We start from the raw sequence: 8895 nt of genomic DNA on the forward strand, positions 1-8895 counted from the left end.
GTCTCCTGTGTTGACCCCCATACATAGCACTAAGTATCAATGAGGGATGCCATGTCTCCTGGTGGAGTTGGCCCTCTGGTTCTCTCTGTGCATTGACTGGTGTGAGCAGGAATATCATCCTCAGGGCTTTGTGGGCCAGGATGTGCTCCACTCTCTCCCCCTCCCCCTTTGTTTGCTGCTGTGTGCTCAAATCAGTCAGGTCCTGCTCCCTGAGCTGTAGCTTCAGTGCTGTGCTCTAAAGTGAATTCTTCAGCGGGGGAGGAGGGACTGTCCACATACTTGGGATTTGGGCCAGCCCCTCACACTTCTCTTTCGGTTCCCTGCTTCATGCTAGTATGTTGCATTCATGTCTTGGAGCACCAGGTTGAAGTCTGGTCCCTTTCTCCCTGTGGAGATATAAACAGCACCCTCCACGTGGATGGGTTAGTGCCCTGTACCCCCAATACCATGTCAAAGAAACCTTTAATATTTCAATTCAAGGCTTGATTTTTTTCTTGAGATATTTCCATTTAAGATATGCTAAACGTGCTCTTCCTTTTTGGTTTTCTAACTCTAGATCCTTGCACATTTGCTTATAGTATTTCACTCTTTATTCTTGAGCTGCCCTTTGAAATTTTCTATTCAGTTCTTTGATTTCATCGTTTCTTACATTTGCTTTAGCTATCCTATCATTAGGAGCACAAGTCAGAGTGTCACCTGATCTCCACCTTGATCTTTCTTTTGGTTCTTTTAATGACCTCTTGCTTTCTCCATTAAGGATATTCTTGATTTCATCCCACAGCTTATCAGGGCTGCTCTCACGCAATGTGTCAACTCTCTTTTGGATATGTTCTTGAAATTCAGGTGGACTAAACTCAAGGTCATATTTTGGCTTTCATGTCCTTGTTTTAATTTTCTCCAGCTTTAACCTGATCTGGCTTGGTTTCAGCTGCTGCTATTGAGCTTCTTCATTGTCTCTTCCCCTAGATGCAGTCGGTTTAATTTCTGTGTAGTCTATATGAAGAGTAGTACCGTCATCTTTTGCATTGTTGAAAACAGGCATTTGCTACGAACAAGCCCTGCTGGTATTTGAAGTACCAGTGACTTAGCTTCCGGCATCACAGTGACGCACAAGGCACACAGTGGGACAAACTGACAGGTGAGTGGTCCTCATGATACTGGATGCTAACATTTGAAATGCATAATTGAGTGGAACTCTCCTACTTTGTGTGTTCATTTTGATTTATTTCAGTTCTATAACTAGAGACCCAAATTTTCACTCCCAGCTGGTAAATCCCCCCAATGACCTTGCCAAGTTCACTTAGCAGCAGGAATTAACGAGTCCATTTTAAAGCCTAGCTGCTGGGGCAGGCGCGCTCCTTACCAACATGAATAATGCCACTTAGAGAAAATTGCAATGCCTTCAGCTGACAGAACAAGATCACATTATATATTTACTCCTTGGATCTGGACACGAGAAAAACCTAAACGGCTTCTTTCAAATCCTCTTTACTCGCTATGCAATGCCCATGCACTTGGGTGCTGATGGTCTTACTGTTCTGTTTTCATAGTATACTGCGTACCAGTAGAATCAATTGTCTTGGTCATCTTGAAGCCCTATGGAATGACATAGAAAACTCAACAAGATTTATCATCAAAGTATTCCATTCAGGAATGTAGTCTTTCCATGACTGTACAGCCCTGACTTTGATTCACTAATGAGATGAAGTCAGTGAGACAGCAGTAGCAAATATGCAGTGAGAGTACATTTCCATCGACTTCATTTTCTTTTGACTCATCCTTTAATTACTGATTGGATGAAAAAGTCTAAAATAGATATTGAGCTTGCATCAGCAATTCTTTAGCTACTTGAAGTACGTCTTGCTCTTATTTTATTTTAGATCATAATCCTTTTTGTTTCTGAAATAAATTTTTAGTAACCTCTATCTTGATTATTTAAATCTGATGAATTTTCCTAAAAGAAAGAGTGCCCAAGAATCACGAGGGTCAAATTTTGTCATACAGTCAAGGAAGAATTTCCTTGGTTAATAATAATTTTATTACTTTTAAAAGCATCACTTCAAAAAAAATAAAATAAAAGCATCACTTCTTAGTAAGACACTTGGTTAAAAATTGGAGAAACATACTGCAGCTGATTTAAAGAAAACACAAAAAATACATGAGATTTATGATATGAATACAAAGTTATCTTCTGGAACAGAAGGGCAGGAATGAGCTATATCTCATATGCGATCCCATCTAGATGGGGAATAATCAAATGTTGGGTATATTTTTTGCAGTCTTAACTTTTCTGTTTTTAACATATTCTCTTTTTATACTAGCTTCTTGGTCATATTAAAAATATGCTACTATACCACCACTGAGTTTATATTATCTCAGTTCCTCCTTTACATATTTTACTGCATATGAGGAATAAAAATACCTTCTGTAATAAGTGCACTTGTCTTTCTCAAGTGATCAAAATTTAACCGATTTTAGTGATCTTATTTAGATCTTCCACTTTTGTGATGCTTAGGGTTCTATTTCATGTCAATCTCTTACTTTCTCCAATGCTTTCCTAAAATTCTAACACAAATTATAAATGATATATAATTGAAAACTTTGAATTTGATGCATTACTTAGCAATGCATTTGAATAATGTATGTATTTAGTATTCATTCATATATTTTCAATTAGTTTTAATTATATTATATTTGTATATTTAGAAAAATATAAATATGACACATTTATTGATAATATCAAACATATAAATGAGTTTTTTCAAGCAATAAAAATATTAAGTTTGTTCTGATGAGAATATGAGATCATTAATTTCTTTGGAAATATAGTGCAGAAGCAACTTTAGGTAAGCTGATATTTTTAATTATAGGAATTAATATGTAAATAATGTGTCATTTATATTTAAAGAAAACTCTACATTTGAACAATTTTAACTTAATTACAGATGTATAATTAATATTTTTTGGAGTCTCAAACTGTATATAGGCCACAGAGAAAAATGTTAATCATTTTTCTAACAATCCAGAGACTTTACAAAATTAGGATAGCTGTTTAATAATTAACACAATATAATAAATTATAGACACAAATTATATATAGAATATTTGCAAACATCATTTTAAATGGATTTATGTGTTATTATTGCTAATTAAAAACAAAATTCTGACGTCATTGAATATGTTAGTTTATATAGAGAAAACCAGTGTTCAAGGTCTTTGAAAATAAAAATTCCAATTATATTATTGTATGTTATTTGTCTTATGGAGGAAAAATGACTTTTGTATAGTAAGCTGACTCATGACAGTGTCCCTAATTTTATTAGATTATTAAATTTAAGGTTAATATTAATAAATAGAGCCATTCATCTTTTAGTAGTTAATTAGAATAGTCTTGTGTGGTTTGATCATATAGATTTAAAAATATGATTGGAGTACATCATCATTGATTTAAAAGTATTATATGGCATGCATGTACAATAATACTTTAACTTTACCATATCAAAGCTAATTAGGTAAAATTTTTGTTTATCATTTTTTCAAGTTTTCAGGATCCATTAATCAATTTAAGCTGCATATTAAGAGCGTGGGTAAAGTTTTTCAGGGCATCGTTTTGCTGCTTACTTTGTGATTGCCGTGCTGTCTGTCTCAGATACCCTCCTTTTATTCTGAAGTTGCTTCTCTGTCTTATGTGCCCTGTTGTCTGTGATATTTTTTTTCATTTTTTTTTTGTCTATGATACTTTTTAGCACTTGTAACTTTCTTCTGATTTTGGGCTGACCTAAATTTTGTTCTCTAATAACTAATTTGGGTTTTTCATAATGTTAAATTTACTTTTTAATTTATCGAAGGAGGATTTTAAACATACTGTTGCACTTTAGATTTATCTGTTTTTTTCCCTATCTCACATAGCTATGGTTTCATCCCAGACAATAGTCTTAGTGTGCCTTTTTTATGTACTGTGTCGCAGGCAGCATTGTTTTGGGATGTTTTTATTATTCCCTCATGTTTGTTCCCTACCCACTCCTGAACTCGGTCAGCATGGTAGAGTGTTTCTTGCATTTGTTATTGTAGGTGCCTTGATCTCATTCTGATTCATAGCAACCCCATGAACAACAGAACAAAACACTGCCGTGTCCTGCACCATTCCCCAATTTGTCCTTATGTTTGAGACTATTGTTGCAGCCGTGTGTCAATGCAGCCTCTCAAGGACCTCCCTCTGGTATGTCTTTCTATATATGGATTTGAGTCAGTAGTGTCTAATGCTACAAATTCATCCTTGAAATGTTCTCTAAATGTGGATGGGATATACTCTAGTTCATCCTGAAATGCTTAGATTTTTCTCTTTTTTGTTTTACTTTTCTTCACTTTCAATATGAACTTTCATAGGAGCAATTGATAGCCTGTCCCAGTGCCAAGCCATGATCTCTTTTCACTTAGAGAGTGAATCCCTTAATCCCCAATTGTGCATAGTGACAGTCTAAAAGCTCTGGTTTCGCTATTGGATGAGCATCAATCTTCTAACTGTAAAGTCAGTGGTTCAAATGCCACAGCTGCCCTGCAGGAGAATGTTGAGACTATGTGATTTTGTAAGGATTTATAGACTTTGAAATCCTATAAAGTGTTAGTATGAGTAGAATCAAAATCACTGCCATCAAGCGGATTCCAATTCATAGTCATGCTACAGGACCGAGCAGCACTGCCCCTGAGTTTCTGAGACATGGTGGGTTAGGTGTTTGTGATGGCATTGTGGGTCAAGTGCTGGGCTACTAATTGCAAGGTCAGAAGTTCAAAGCCACCAGCCTCTCTGCAACTTGGATTCAGTTCTGAAGAAGTCAATTCTTCAAGAAGTCAAAATTGTACCGCTGAAACCCCTCAGGCTGTTGAATAAGCACTGAAAGGATATTGGTTCATGTGTCCCCACCTCAGCCACCAACCACCTCAGCCACCAGCTTTGCAAGAAGGGACTTCTCTACACGCTCCCTGAGTAGACCTCAAAGTGGATTTCACGTCCAGGATATGGACAGCGTTTGCAGTAGGAGGTCGCTCCCTGAGACGGGAGCTGCAGGGTGTTGTTGGCTGTGTTTCCTGTGACAATTTACAGTAACCAGGGTCTCAAGCACGCAAAAAGGATTAAGTCCTAAGACATTTCATGATGCTGAATTCACACATTTATTCATCAAAGGGATAACAAACATTATAATTAAAACACTCTAATATAATTCTAAGTGTACACAGTCACACCTTAGACAATACATCATAGGTGGCTTACCTTACCAGTGGAGAGCTCGGGGTGGCGTAGTATTCTCTCCATGTCAAAGAAGCTGTGAAACTCATCTGCCACCAGTAGGGTTTTTCTACAATACGGTAAACAACTTTGCTTAGGTCACTGTTACATCAGAGGCCCTGACTGGTAAATCTGGTTACCAGGGGCATCTGCAGCTTGTTTACTTGTACAAACAACATGACTACGCATCTGCCCTTTAGTTACTTTCAATACGGAGGTCCTTTTGCTCATGTCAACCAGTCAAAACTCGTGTGTTCAAATAAGAGAGAAATACATCTTTCAGATTTAATGCTCGAGTAAAGTCTTTTTTTGGTCTGGCTTGAATTTAGTATAAAAATGGCATGATTACACAGTACACACCACTAGTGGCCCACATTCAACATTTTTTTGATACATTTGGTCCATCATGGGTTTGTACAGAAGATAAAGAAGACAGGTTTAGAAGATTTCTCAGTATTCAGGGGTCCACCCCACCCTCTCAATACACAAATACATACATTTGAAGCTACTGCATAAGTTAATCCATTAATAAATTTGGGCCAACATTAGCTCCTGGGGTGACTGAAATAAGGAAGAGAAGACAACCACACTGTGTTTGCCATCCGGTGGCAGAAGCAACGGCAGGTGTCTGGAGACCGCCAGGCCCATATGAGCAGACAGGGGGCGTGGGAAGTGCACACAGATTGATCGCCTACACTGCCTCATGCCAGATTTGCCTCAGATTGTGGGGATCCCTGCTACTGGGGACAATGGGCTGGTAAGAAGTGGAGGCCCTTGGGGAAGGAAGCCATACGGCACGTTTGTTCAGGGTCTCTGCACAGCAGGACTACCTTTTCTCTGTGAGCTTAGGACCTTGCAACAGGTCCTTGCACGACCACATTGAACAGTGAAACCCCAGCCCCAACTTCAGTCTCAATGCCCATGACCAGGTGTGTTCCACTCCTCCACCAGCATGGGGCTTTAAGATGCCAGTTTACATGGTTTTCGAGCCGTTGCCTCGTCAAACTAGAGCTGACATCAATGACTTATGGAGATCATTAGGACCTTTCCCATTAGCCTGCAATAGATCTGCCATGCCATCACGTGCAGATGCACCACATATGACGGCATCGAAGGGCTCCTGTAGCTGTCCATATTACAGGCTTCAAAAAGGAGTACCATTGTACATGTTACCCATGAGCACAATGTAGTAGTCTGGCATTCTCGTTCTTCTCAAAGTTATACAGAGTGTGTTATGACCGGCACAGACTAATGCCTTAGCGTAGTCAATAAAACACAAGTAAACATCTTTCTTATATCCTCTGCTTTCAGCCACGCTACAGGTAACATTAGCAAAAACAAATCTTTTATCACCTCCTCTTCTCCAGACAGCCTGAAAGTTTGGCAGCTCTCCGTCAACCTACTGCTGCAACTGTTGTTGGATGATCTTTAGCAAAATGTTACTTGCATGTGATATTAATGGTATTGTGCTATAATGGAGGTTTCTCTTGGGTCAACTTCATTTGGAATGGGGACAAATGCGGATCCCTTCCAGTCAATTGGCCAGCTAGCTGTCTTCCAGCTTCCCAGACATAGACCAGTGGATGTTTCCAATGTTTCATCAGCTTGTGGAAACATTTCAATAGGTGTCCAATCAATTCCTGGAGGCTTGTTTTTGGTTAATGCTTTCAGTGAAAATTGAACTTTTTCCCAGCACCATTGATTCTTGCTCATATATTGCCTCTTAATATGGTTGAGTGGCATTTTTAACCACTTCCAACCTCCTTTGAACATCTCACATTCTAATTATTGATAAATGTTTGCAGCTATTTCATTTCCTTTTGAGTCATGCTGTTATGGGGTCACATTGTGAGGATGGCACCGGACTGGGCAGTGTTTCATTCTGTGTGCAGCAGATTGCTATGGGTTGGTCCCTACTCGATGGCACCTAGCAACAACACATGCATGAATGAAGGTTAAGCAAGCTTTATTCAAGTCAGCAGTATCAACTCTAGTTTGAAGAGACAGCTCTTCTCCAGTTATAGCTGAGTGCCTTCCCATCTGACCGGCTCAATTTCCAGCCAAATATCAGTTAGCCTTCAAGTGCTATATATAAGGTTTGCACTGTAAATGTTGTCAGAAGTAATTTCCTGGTCTTTTCCAGATTTTAGTCCAGACACTGTTCTGAGGCCTGTAGACCCTGTGTAACCATTTTGGTATTTGGCATACTTTGGCCTAGCTTACATAGCAGTACAATACTCATCACAATAGGAAAAATGACAGAAGATTGGTGCAAGATATATTTTATGAGCAAAGAAGTGATCACTGTGTTGGACAGGGTTCTCTAGAGAGACAAACCAGATTGCTAGTAATTATATATAAATATATTTATAAAGATAGATATATAATATAAGAAATGAACCGTTAAATTATATACAGATAGATAATACTAAAAATTAACAGTTAAATTATAAAGCAGTGAGACACTAGCAGTCCTTTAAGGCTTGCGAGCCGCCAGTTGCCAGTCCCCTTCTGTAGAGAGAGCTGGGCTATATATCCAGGCAACAAACAGCAAGGCAGGTCCCCAACTGTCATCATCTGTCAATCCCCAGCTCCAGAGATGAGCATTCCAATCTTGTGGGCTTAAAGGGACCTCAACTTACAGCAACACAGTCCACAGGCTAGGCATCCCACAGGTAGTGTACCCCTTTAAACTGAGGCACAGAACAAGCAAGGCGAGGCTCACCGAGTCATTTATCCCTCTGCCCTTCAGTTAATCCTACTTGTGTTTATCGGCCAGGATAGCACAATAAACTATCGCAATCACCATATATGCTTACAGTCTGTTTTTATCTATTTTTATAATTAGCCATTTAGATATTACCTAGGTCAAGAGGCAAAGTTTCCATGTCCCTTTTCCAACCAGTACAACAAAAGTTGGGACGTGCACACACAGATTGGTTATGTACATTGCCTCATGCCCGACTTGCTTCAGATTACAGGAATACCTGTTACTGGGGAGTCATGGACCAGGAAGAAGTGGAAGCTTTTCTGGAAGAGAAGACAGAAGGCACGTTTTTGCTCAGGGACTCTGTGCAACAGGGCTATCTCTTCTGCTAAGGTCAGCATCATATATTCATTTTTCATGCTTTAATAGTGTATATATGGGAATATGTAATATATAACATTATATATTTGGCTTATTTCAGTCAACCTTTTCAAAATACTTTAAAAATCAACTTTTAGAATTCTTAATTTTTTTCAGACTATTTCTAAGAGTCCTGTAGCATGATGTATTTATATACATTTTATTATTTGTTGCTCCCAAATTCTTTTGCCTAAATTCTCTTGTATATTCCTTAATTTATAAAATCATATACTCTGCAATTTGGAATGTTCAATTAAATATGAACAGCATCTCACATGTGAAGGCTTCTGAAAAAAGGAAACATTATATTCTTTTAATTTCATTTTCCATGAACATTTTTAATCTCATCCTATGTCTTCAAGAATAACATATCAAGATTTATCCCAAAGTACTCATAACACCCTGTTAAGTGTTAAGAAAATGTTTATAGAAATATAGGAAATTCCAGGAGCCTTAGTGGTATATTAGGTTATACACTGGGCTA

General features: G+C 38.3%; 1 pseudogene; it reads left to right on the plus strand.

Moving 5' to 3' along the window:
- The first annotated feature begins 5461 nt into the window (after positions 1-5461).
- LOC142440048 (suppressor of cytokine signaling 5-like) lies at positions 5462-6463 on the plus strand (annotated as a pseudogene).
- Positions 6464-8895: the final 2432 nt, after the last annotated feature.

This window comes from Tenrec ecaudatus, chromosome 2 (assembly GCF_050624435.1).
Source record: "Tenrec ecaudatus isolate mTenEca1 chromosome 2, mTenEca1.hap1, whole genome shotgun sequence".
Classification (NCBI taxonomy): Eukaryota; Metazoa; Chordata; class Mammalia; order Afrosoricida; family Tenrecidae; genus Tenrec; species Tenrec ecaudatus.